At 36.3% G+C, this 12,421-nt stretch overlaps 1 protein-coding gene across 2 annotated transcripts in view; it reads left to right on the plus strand.

The window, feature by feature from the left end:
- Nucleotides 1-12,421, plus strand: part of SLC8A1 (solute carrier family 8 member A1) — a 664,135-nt gene that overhangs the window by 89,756 nt on the left and 561,958 nt on the right. For both annotated transcript variants that reach the window (XM_054701171.1, XM_054701172.1), the window contains exon 7: nt 1,697-1,750. The gene's annotated coding sequence lies outside the window, so the exon portion shown is untranslated. The remainder of the gene's footprint in view (nt 1-1,696; nt 1,751-12,421) is intronic.

A 12,421-nucleotide genomic window follows, 5' to 3' on the forward strand; every position in this document is an offset into this window, starting at 1 on the left:
GCCTGCTGAACCAGCTTTATCTGAATCATTTGGGAAACTTTAAAAATAGACATTTCAGTGCTCTGCCTAACAATTATGATTTCCTGGGTGCAGCCAGAAATGGGTATTCTGTAAAGCATCTTTTCAGGTGTTTCAGATGCATCCAGGTTTGGGAACCTCTGGAATAATATAAACTTGCCCAGTAGGGCATCTCTGTTGGAAAAAAATATTTTACAAAATACTTCTTCATCTCTTTCAGTTAACATTGTCTGATTCTACTTGTTCCTGTCCTCAAACACATATATGTCCACAATGCTTAGACTTAAAAAGAGATTTCATAGTGACTCTCTTCTTTTTTTCAAAGAACCATTTTAAAGTACCTATCTGGATCAAATGTGTGTGTTCTATCCGATTCCAGTTGCTCTTCAGGCTGATAGTAGGGCTTAAAGAATAGGATAGTACCTATAAAGCAACTAATTTGAAAGCCTGTTTGTCCCTTTAATAGTTAGATGGTAACTAACGATTATTCTTTACATGTGTATTTAAAAAACTTCAAGGAATATTAGCAAGGAGACCTTTACAAAATCACCAATCTAGATCTTTCCTTCTACAAGGTTTCAGCTGGCTGACCTCTACTTAATAAATTAACTTCTGAACCAAAAACAGTTATAGAATAAAAATCATTTACTTCTTATATAGAACCTTTATCAATTTTAAAAGACTGTCAATTTTATCCCAGATAATCAAAGCTATGGGGGTTGAAATTTACATTCTTTTTTTTTAAAGATTTATTTATTTTTATACAAGAACCGGCGTACAGGCCAGATGTGCAGGAGGGTTAGTGGATTCACCAGAGACAGAGCAGGGAACAGCACAGGCAGACTGAAGAAATATAATGCTGAAGGGAGCAGCAGGTGACACAGGAGAGGTCTGCTTAGCCATATGGGATTCTCGCCGGCCAGCTGGGATCAAACCTGTGATGCAGAGGCTGCAGACAGCTTCACAGTGCAGCGCTCAACCACCGGCGCCACCAGGGAGGCCCTTATCTACATTCTTATTTCAGAATTCAAGTTTTGTCTTTCCAACCAAAACTGGAAGCATTTATTCAATTTCCAATTTTAGATGATGCATTTGAGATTCAAAGTAGCTAAGTAATTTGCTCAAGGTTACCTCCTAGTAAATCCTGGAGCCAGAATTTTAAGTTTGTCTTATTCTGAAACCAGTCTTATTAGTTAAGATTTCAGCAGGAATAGCACACATGAATTGGGTGATTTGAAGAAGGTTTGGTAGAGGCCTAATTATAAAAAAATGGAGTGATATAAGGAAGCCATATCGGGAGTAGTGGCTTTCTCAGGACTGGTAACCTCCAAGCCTGAGTCTGGAGGCAAAGAGTGGGAGAGGTTATAGGACACTATAAAGATGGTCTCTTGGGAGAGGCATCAATGAAAGCTCAGCCCTTCTCTTTAATATATTATCTCTCAGGAATCACCAGTCACCTAGAGAAATACAATATCAATATGCTAAAGGTGCACTTGTAATTAAGTCTGACTTGCCAGGGGCTAATTTTAGCCAGTCCCAATGAAGGAGGAATAAAAGGTCTCAAGGCACCCTCCCGGGTTCCATTGCTAATTTACAAGTATCGCTCTATGAAAGTTTCATTCCCTTACACAAGACATTGCATTTTTTAAAACCCATTTTCCTTTATGAATCTCCATAGTGATGTTGCGAATTCATCAGTGTGGCCTGGTCTCCAGAATCGTACAGTAATTGGGTAAGCCAAGAAATTTGTTCTGCCTATTTTCTTATTTCTGATGCCTGATTGAGAACAGCTCACCATTCATTAGAATTTCTTCAGGGCTGGGGTATGACCAGAAGAGATGTAATTAGAAACCCACTCACTGATTTGACTCCTGTTATAAGCCAATACATAGGAAACTTAAGAAAGGAACCTTAAAAGTAGTAAAAGAGTCTTTAAATATTTCTATGGGGATATATGAGCAAAGGGTACATGGAATATTGGGATACATAGAAGTCATTTATAGTGGAAAAATCCTACACTAGCATGCACAATTTATGAGGTAATTGAATATTGAGAGTATGTGGTTAAAATGATAGTGGCTTATATTTTAAAATTAACTACATAATAGGAAAATTAAAGGAATGAGTTTGAGGTTCTACTTTAGGTAATAGGAAAAGGAGAAACGCATAGAAGGCTAGAGTTTGGGGAAAACATAAGACACAAAAGGCCTTGAAATGTTGAGTACTAAACCACTGGAGATTTGGGAAAGGAATTTCCCAAAGGAATATCGTTTCAAAGAATTCAAAGGAAAAGAATATCCATTTCAAAGAATTCAAAACAGGATCATAGAGTATACATGAAGGACAAAGGCAGTTTTTGAGTAGCTTCGTGTAAACATGGATGAGCTAACTTAAATCTGATAAAAAAAAAATTCTTCTCTCCTTTGAATTCAAAAGTGATACCTAAATCAGCTACCTAGTAAAATGTTTCTCAGCCGCATCTAGACTGTAGAATGTGTAACTATTAAATATTCCCCATACGGTTGGCATTTGTTATAATAAATATACCTGCAATGTAGTAACTTACCAATGCTCTGAAAATTTTCCTCAGCTCCCCTGTAAATTTGGTTTGCTCTGCATTAGTGGCAAAGCAAGCAACCCTATCCTTTCTTTGTGGAGGGGACAGGCTGACATTTAACATGAGTCTGGTCAGCAGAATATTCTTTAATGCCAACAGATAAAAGGTAGCAAGTAAATATTGTGATGACCTTGCCTATGGAATCACCAACACCAAAGGTAGATAATAGACCATAATGATTATGAGTTGGAAATGAATTCCCTCCTTATTATCTATGTGACTATGAACAAATTATTTAAGCTGCTTAATTTCAATTTTCAGATCTGTAAAATTTTGAATAATAGCTTTTCCCAAGGCTGCTCTACACAGTTACATATGGTATGCATTGTGTAATATCAGGGTGCCAGGGGTCTGCACTGGCACTCATATGTGCCAGGCACTGCTCCAGCTATTTTATATATTAACTCATTTGGGAAGTAAGAATTAATGTTAATTCCAGTTCACAAATAAGGAAATTGAGGCACAGAAAGGTTAATGTTAAATAGCTTTCTCCTTTTAAAGATGACTTGTTTTGGGGGACACCAGCTCTTCACTATCACTAGGGTAATCCTAGTCATATTTTGGACTCTTGTGGATACACAGGGAAGGAATTTTCCTGTCTTCACAGGTTAATCATTTCTAGTTACTTGTTAAATATCAGTTTAACGATATAAAGTTGCCTTAGACCATTTTCTCACATGGTTTCCATACTGAGCACATAAAAATCCCATGCCCTTAATTGTCTAGAATAGTAGCTATTTCATTCTTTTCAATAAAATTAGCCGAAGAATATGATGAACATCTTCATCTTTGGAAAGCTTTGTTAATAAATTCAACACAAGAAGTTTCGTAGACTTCATAACTTTATCTTTTTGTTTTCTTGTTTCAGAAGAGAATATTGGCATGAGCTCTATAGTATATATCCAAATCTAATCTGTTATAAAAATCACCTAGTGGTTCAGTATTGGTCTTGGTTGTAAAGAACAAAACCCAATTATGGCTTAAGCAGAAATATTATGTATTGAAGGAATATCTACTGGCTTTTAGAATTTATATGCCAATTAGGGAATCAGACTCAGGAATCAAAAGGGAAGCTAGGGAATTGGGTACACGTTTGAGTGTACCATGGACCCGTTTTGTTATGTTTTCTCATCTGAATACCTGCCATCACTCCTGGATTTTTAATTCTGTCACTATTAACTGGATTTGAAATGCCACCAATACTACAGTGAATAACCTTAAAAAAATTTATTTTGAAGTGCCTTTGGTTTACATCCTTGTTAGTATAGGTTCTCTCCTTTCAGCTGTAATCACCATAGCCCACCAACACCAAAGCTCCATAACCCTCCTCCATAGTCCATTGTGTTCTCTCCTTACCCTCTTCTTATCCCTCCTCTTCGCCCCCTCTGGATGCCTCAGGTCTATGGTAAGCTTTCAATGGCTGGTTTTAAAGTTAAGCTTTATGTAGCCCTTTGTTTGGTTTCTCTGTATTGAAGGAGGGCAGGGGATCCCACAATATTACACATAAAGGTGATACCATCCAGTATTTTATCTTTCTTCTTCTGGCTTATTTCATTTAGAATTGCCTCCATATTGCTGCAAATGGCACAAGTTTATTTTTTTTTTTCTTTTTTGATCACTGAGTAGTATCCCATTTTTATATATGCCACGTTTTTGATTCATTTGTCTGTTTGGGGGCACTTAGGTTGTTTTTGTATCTTGGCTGTTGTAAATAGTGCTGTCATAAACATGGAAGTGTAGGTTTCCATTCAAATTTGTGTTTTTGTATTCTTCAAATAGATGCCTAAAAGTGGAATTCCTGGGTCTTATGGCAGATTCATTTGTAATCTTTTGGCAAACCACCTTCTTGCTTTCCATAGGGGCTGGGCCAGTGTACATTCAAAACAATAGTGTATGAGGATTCATTTTTCTCCACCCTCACCGGTACTTGTTGTTTCTGGCCCTTTCAATATAGGCCATTCTCAGAGGAGTGAAGTGGTATCTCATTTTTTTTATTTGCATTTCACTGATAAGTGATGATGAAAGTTTTTTCACATGCCTGATGGCCATCTGTATGTGTCCTCTGGAGAAGTACCTATTTAGCTCTCCTGAGCTCTAAATAATTGGTAAACTATTCTTTAATTTCTAGTTTCAGTGATTCAGACAGAGATATGATTTACAACACCTAAGTAATTTATCTGCTTCTAATTTCTAGAGAATGTGAATTAGAATTGTGTAACATCTTGCCCCCGGTCTTCACTAACATTTATTCAATGAGAGATAACTCCCAAAGAAAAGATTACTATGCCATAATGAAAAGATAAAGAAAAGATTTCTAAGCCATAATGAAAATTATCTCATAGATTTTGTTACAGTAGATCTAGGATAGATACCCATGAATCTCTGTGGAAATATGGTATGAAATAATCCTGAGTTGAAATATGTCTCATAGTTACAACTTATATACTCTTAGTAAATATTGTACTTATTGCACTTTCCTATGGGAATGAGTCTGTTATGAGTCTCAAACATTCCTGCATTTCCTTCTGTGTGTGCCAAATTGTAAGCAGTGGCCATCACTGACCCCCAGCAGTTTCTCTAGGTGGCAGCAAAGTAGGTTAAGTGACCACAGCATTCCTGTTATGCAACTGCTTATTCTCCAGCAGAAAGGGACTGCTTCTGCTGGCTAAAATGCAGTGAGAACCTAGTCTTATGTTATTGAGCTTTTTAAAAGTGTTGTTGTATTTTTTTCAAATGGTCTAAACAGTATGGTGATGGGAATCTTGACCACATGGCAGAATCAAGAAGTAGTAGAGAAACTAGTTCCTACATGAGATCCAGTTGTGCAAGTGAGGGAATGAAAGAAGGGAGAAGAGAGAAAAGAGAAGGATGTAAGAAAAGAAGGAAGATGGAGGGTCAGGTACAGAAGAGGAACTTATCTCTGTCACATATAATGTTATTTAAATTCATTAAAACAGTAATTATGCCACTGTGTAGGATACGTACGTGAAAGAGGCAAGCAGCAATTCATATATTAATTCATGATCACAGGGTAGGAAAAATTAAAAATAAGATCTCATGTTAATAAATAACTGTATTTCATAAAAGAAGGTATGTTGAGGTAGATACTGAGAGAGACATAGTTTTTTGAGCTGTGTATTAAAAGAGGACTTTCCAAAGGGATTGAAAAAGCTAAAAAAATGAAAAAAGGGCCTCCCCGGTGGCGCAGCGGTTGAGCGCTGGGTTGCGAAGCTGCCCGCAGCCTCTGCGGTGCCGGTTCGATCCCCGGCTGCTCCCCGGCCACCGGAGGAGGGTCCCACATGGCACACAGACCTCTCCTGCCGCCCGCTGCTCCCCTCAGCAGTGTACTTCGTCATTCTGCCTGCTCTGCTCCCCGCTCTGGCTCTGGTGAATTCTCTCACCCTCCCGTGCTTCTGACTGTACCCAGTGCTTGTATAAATAAATAAATAAATCTTTTTAAAAAAAGTTTAAAAAAATTTTTAAAAATTTAAAAAAATGTTAGGAGATTAGTTCAGGGTTAAACTTAGAGAATACTTGGAGTGAGTTAAAGATAATGTCCACACACTCAGAGATATTGAGGAAAACTTCTGTTTTTTCTGGAAATATGCTCTGGGATATTTATAAATTCAGAAATTATAATTTGCCTATCAGTAGGCAAAGATAAATTCTCAATTAAAGACTTGGCCAATTTAATAAGAAGAACTTAGCAACCATTGTTTGATTAAGTCCTTGATCAGACCCATCAGAGACAAACCTACAAGGGCTAAGCGGAGAAAGATTATCTGTTGATGCGTTGAAGAACAGCGAGGATTTCCCATACAGACCTTTCCTAATGATAAGCCACTGAACGAAGTTATCTAATTAATCTGCACCATGCCCTGGAAAGTTAACTTTAGATATGATTCTCATTTCACAATGAGAAATTCAAGTACAAAAAATACTAACTTTATATCATGAAGTAGATTTCTAAGAAAACAATTTTCCCCATTACCACCTCATACCTGGCCTCAGTCAAAGCAGAAGAATTGTCTGCTTGTGAGATCTTGGGGTGCTTGGAAAACCCTCACACATTTCCCTTCACAAATGTAAAATGTTTGCAATGCATCTTTTTTGACTAGCAAAATTCTTGATAAACAAGAAAACCTAATGTAAATATCCCTGAGAGAATGAATACATTGCTATTTTAAGGATTGCTAATTACAGCAAGTAGGTTTCCTTTTAACTACTTAATAAGGTCAAAGCGCTAAATAATTTGGGTTAAGAACTTCTGCTCTGGCATATTAGAGAGACAGATTGTTAAGAGCTGCCAAATAGGACACTGGGGTGACATAAGGCCCTTAGAATACTAGTATGAGTGAAAAAGAGTTAAGAAGTGAAATAGCATAGTTAAAAATTATGGTGGTTGAGGAAATTTTACATTCTACTGAGATTCTTTGTATAAGAAATACACCAAGTTTCAATGGATAATGTAATGTATAGTTCCTTTTAGATATACTTGTGTTTTCTTTTTTTTTAAAGATTTATTTATTTATTATACAAGATTGATTTATTTATTATACAGTCAGAAGCACGGGAGGGTGAGAGAATTCACCAGAGCCAGAGTGGGCAGCAGAGCAGGCAGAAGGACCAAAGCACACTGCTGAGGGGAGCAGCGGGCGGCAGGAGAGGTCTGCACGCCATGTGGGACCCTCCTCTGGTGGCCGGGGAGCAGCCGGGGATCGAACCGGCGCTGCAGAGGCTGCAGGCAGCTTCACAACCCAGCGCTCAACCGCTACACCACCGGGGAGGCCCTACTTGTGTTTTCTTACTGGACATTACTATGGTTAAAATATGTCTTCCTCAGGTGGCACAGTGGTTGAGCGCTGGGCTGCAAAGCTACCTGCAGTCTCTGCAGCGCTGGTTCTATCCCTGGCTGCTGGCAAGGGTCCCACATGGCGCGCAGACCTCTCCTGCCGTGCCCGCTGCTCCCCTCAGCAGTGTATTTCATCAGTCTGCCTGTTCTGTTCCCGGCTCTGGCTCTGGTGAATTCTCTCACCCTCCTGTGCTTCTGACTGTACACAGTGCTTGTATAAATAAATAAAAAAATATTAAAAAAATAAAAATAAAAAAAATATGTCTTCCTCAATGGACTATATAGCCTCTTAGAAATAAAAGACTGTTCACTTATTTAACATAATTATTAAGCTCCCTCTGTTTTTCAGATATTCAGGGAAAATAATGAAAACATCAAACCCTTGCCCTAAAGATTCTTAAGCACTCCACAGGAGTTCTCTGTCATTTATCTTTTTTTCTTTCTGCATCAAGTAGAATGACAGAAATGTTCAAACAATTCTAATTCTCTCATTAAAAGGTAATACTTGTTCCATTTTCTTCAGAATGCTTTTCCCATTCTGAATAATAAAATTAATTTGAAGAAATTTTCTGAGACCATACTGAAAATTGCTAGTAAATTTCCAAGTGGTAATTGGACAAAATTGAGTATATTTAGTAATCTAGATAGTAAATGTCATTAAATGTATATTTAGGTCTCAGTATATATCGCATTGAAAAGTCTCAATATTTTCTGATTTAATCAATGAATGTAGAAAGTCCTGTTTCTAGTATTAGATACTTGATCTCAAGAACGAAAACCTCAATTTATTTTGTCATTGGCTATAAAGGTGAAATTTTTGCCCTGCCCACCTCACATTTATGTTCTAATTAAATGGAATTGGGAATATTTAAACAGTAAAATTAAAAATAGAGATGGCAACATATTTCAATGTATTATGTATACATTCAAATTCACATGATACCATCTACAAGAATTTGTTGCTGAAATATAAAAGATGATGGAAATTTGCAAATTTCAGTTGCCTTTTCTGCCTTTAAATTTTAATTGAGCTGAAGGTTTAAGAAGCTCAAAATAAAAATGCTGAGATTCTGGGTAACTCTTCGCTATGGTACTTGTAAGATTAGGGTAGTATATCTGAAAGGACCACTGGAAAAATTCAAGTTACTTTTATACTGACCAGTATAGTAGCCACTGGCCGTATGTGCCCATTTATACTTACATTTATTTTAATTTAGTTTAACTTTTTTAAAGATTTGTTTATTTATATAAGAACTGGGGTACAGGTCAGAGGCACAGGAGGATGAGAGAATTCACCAGAGACCAAGCAAGGAGAACAGGCAGATGGACCAAAGACACTTCTGAGGCAACACTATATTAAATTTGTGTGGGTTTTTTTTTTATAATTATGCATTAGGGTTACGCCTAAATTCACTACTACAAAAGTAGAATATGAAAAATTTAGTTGTTTGAGGAATAAATAGTATAGCTACTCTGAACTAAAGTCTTTACAGTGCCAGAAAGCATTATGTCAATTTAACTAGTTTAACACTACTACTAACACAAGCTATGTAAATTTACAGTGCTGTTGAAAGCAATGCTAGGATTTATAATCCAATATGGTAAAAAAAAATATGTCTGTGGTTCACGCCTGTCCTACTCATTTCTTAAGGATAGATTTGCAAATATAATCTGAGCCCAAGCTAATACAGGAATTATTGTTTTAGGGAGGGAGGGAGGAGCTCAGGGGACTGAGGTGATGGTGCACGGGTGCATGGGGAAGGAAACTCTATGGGGACTACACCTGAGGGGGTAGGGGGAAGCAAATATTGTTCAAAAATGAGCAATGATGTAAAAAATTAAGAAAAATAAATATAAAACAAATTTCATTAAGAAAAAAGTATAGCTTGTAATAATGCATATACATTTCTCTACATTTTATGCTATCCATTCTTGAATAATTGTCTCCTTTACTTATTCAGTGAGAGTTGCATAAGTAAAGTTTGAAAGAAACAATTATATTTATCAAAATATTCTGTAAGCTAGAGGAACAGTCTCTTGCACCACTCAGTCGTTCATTTTTCGTACTTGTAAGATGGGGAGTTCTTTATTTACCAATAAGTCCATTTAATTGTTGAGCATTGTAACTCTATTTTTCTGTCAAGTAGAAAAAGATAACACAGGCTTCCAAGCAAAGATTTTAATCCTCTAAAAGAAAAAAGTCTTCAATATTTCATGTGATATATTTGAGATCACCTATATTCCTTCACAATTAATACTTTTTAATACTTTTTCTTACACCATATTAGAAGCTACCTTGATAGCATTTCTACCAATTCATTACCCATTGATCTCTCTGTCTAAATCTCTAAGGATACACAGTCTTTTTTTAAAAAGATTTTTTTTATTTATTTATGCATTCAAGAAGTGGAGTGTAGGCCAGGGGTATATGGGGTGAAAAGGATTCACCAGAGAGAGAGTGGGGAGCAGAGCAGGTGGATCTACTGAAATACACTGCTAAGGGGAGCAGCGGGCAAGGCAGGAGAGGTCTGCTGTGGCAACTTTGGGTTAGTTGCCTGGCTGTGGATGGAACTCAGGCCTCAGCAGTGATAGCGCTGAAACTTAACCCTTAGGCCAGCCAGGGAGGCCTGATACACAAAGTCTTAACCCTCTTTCACATGACAGCACTTCAGTTACTCTAAGGTAACTGTCATGCCCCACTGCCTCCAAGGCTTTATCTTTCCAAGACCATCATCCATTTTATAAATCATTCCTTCCTGTTCAAGTATTCTTGCTGTGTCAGGAGGCGGAGGCTCCTGCCAATAGAAATTGGGGATCACTGTTTCAACCCAATGTGTTATCAAAATATGAAGTGCCAACCCTGAATTATTCACTACCTCAAACTTTACTCAGACTAAAATCACCAACTTTAATCTCTTTTTCTGTTAACCAAGAATATATCTGGGAAGCTATTAATATTCATTAGGTAATTGGTTAGCCTCCATTTTCTGTCAGGAGACATCAGGAGGTTTTAATGTTGCTAAATGTTAGTCACTCTCAGGAAGACCAGTTGTGAGTGGGCCATTAGGCAAAGTGACAAGAAGAAAAGGAAATGCATCTTGGATGTAATTATCACTGTGTTATAAGATTGGGGAGAAATGCAAAAGCATCGAAAATAACATGTAAATTAAAAAAACCCATACTCTGCCACATGAACTGTATCCAAGAGGAGAAAGAGACACACCATCAAGGAAAAGATTAGTACATTGGAATTCCGGAAAGCAAAAAAAAATTGCACAGGAAAAGATTTCATGAAGAAGTAAAAAGGAGCAGCCACAATTTGGATGAAATTATTTTAACACATGAAAAGTGAAAGATTTGCAGCCAGTGAACAAATAATTTATATAAATCTGAAAGAATAATATTAAAGCAACCAATATGAAAAACTGGCAAGGGTTTGAATTCACAGGCAGGATAGTCAAATGGCCAAGATGACATATTCTGCTTCAATAGTAAAAAGCACTATAAATGCAATTAATTAAAATGACATTTAGTAGATTCACAATAAACATTAATACAAGTGAGTAAACAGTAAGTCTCCTTCAGTACTGGTATGATTCTAAATTGGCCCACCAACTTTGAGATTTTTACAGTAAAATGAATTGTTTGTAATACTATAGTTTTCCATACTAGCAAACAATCTAAATTTATAGTTTTCTATACTAGCAAACAATCTAAATATCCATCATGTATTTAAATCTTAAAATAGACATTTAAGCTTTTGACAAAACTAATCATCAAGAGAAGAATACACACCAAAATCTGGTTAAGATGATTTTAGAACAGAGGCAAGTGATTAGTGTCAGGAGAACTATTTGAATAGTACATCATGTGTATCTGGATTTTTTTAATGTTATTTATATTTATCTGAAGAACATGCTATAACATGCTAAAACTTATTTAGGCTAGGTGGTGTTTTTTCTGAGTGGTTTTTTTTAAACTTGTGTACATTTTTAACAAATTAATATTTTCTATATGTTTGGAATATTTTCTAAATTCAAAATCCACTTGTATTTTTCACAGCCCCTGTTGCATCATTTTCAAATTCTAAAACTTATACCTAAAAATAGCATTCCAAGTTCAGGCTACCCAGCCTAAATTAAAACTAAGGCTAAAACTGTTTTTTTCCAGTATGCATTTTGTGAACACAGACTAATATTTTAAATTACATTGTAATGTCATCCTATAGCTGTCCCATATTGTTTTTATGCCATTGACTCAGTCTGTAGATTCACCATCTCTTCAGTACTCTTCTCATCCTCACATGACATAGTGTGCAGGTACAAATCACTTTTTTGATCTCCACTCATAAAGTGAACATTGGTAGCTGACCCGGATATCTGCTGTTGTGTAAGTGCCATTCCAGGGACATTGAAAAGGAGGAATAAGTGACCTAAATTAGGGTTCTGACCAAATTATTGCTTTGATACTTGAGCTTTTAAGCTAATATAAAAAATTAATTTGTCATTAAATAGTGGAGTTGAGTCTTTTAGTTGTAAGTGAAAATTTCCTAATAACAGAATTACATCAAGAAACATTAATATTACATGAAATAAATCCTAAATGTGGAATGTGTTGCAATCAGGAAGAACAATAAAGTGTACATACTGAGTTAAAAATCAGCAATCTTTACTATGTATAGAATTCTTCTCAAACAGTGGTTTATTTTTTCCTTGATAAGCAGCATATGCTGCAAGGTAACTGCATTAAGACAGTTGGCAGAAGTAGTTTAATATGCTACATTGTGTTCACAGGGCATAACCTTCATGATAGACTGTTAGAATGAATGTTTATATTAAAGTTGACCATTCTGAGATCATAGAGAAAAGAAAATTTTGCTTTTCTGGAAAAAACCTTTTCTGAATATAATCTGTAATGCATGTTGGCTGAGTGTG

This window comes from Talpa occidentalis, unplaced genomic scaffold (genome assembly GCF_014898055.3).
Source record: "Talpa occidentalis isolate TD23 unplaced genomic scaffold, MPIMG_talOcc4v2.1 talOcc4.5, whole genome shotgun sequence".
Taxonomy (NCBI): Eukaryota; Metazoa; Chordata; class Mammalia; order Eulipotyphla; family Talpidae; genus Talpa; species Talpa occidentalis.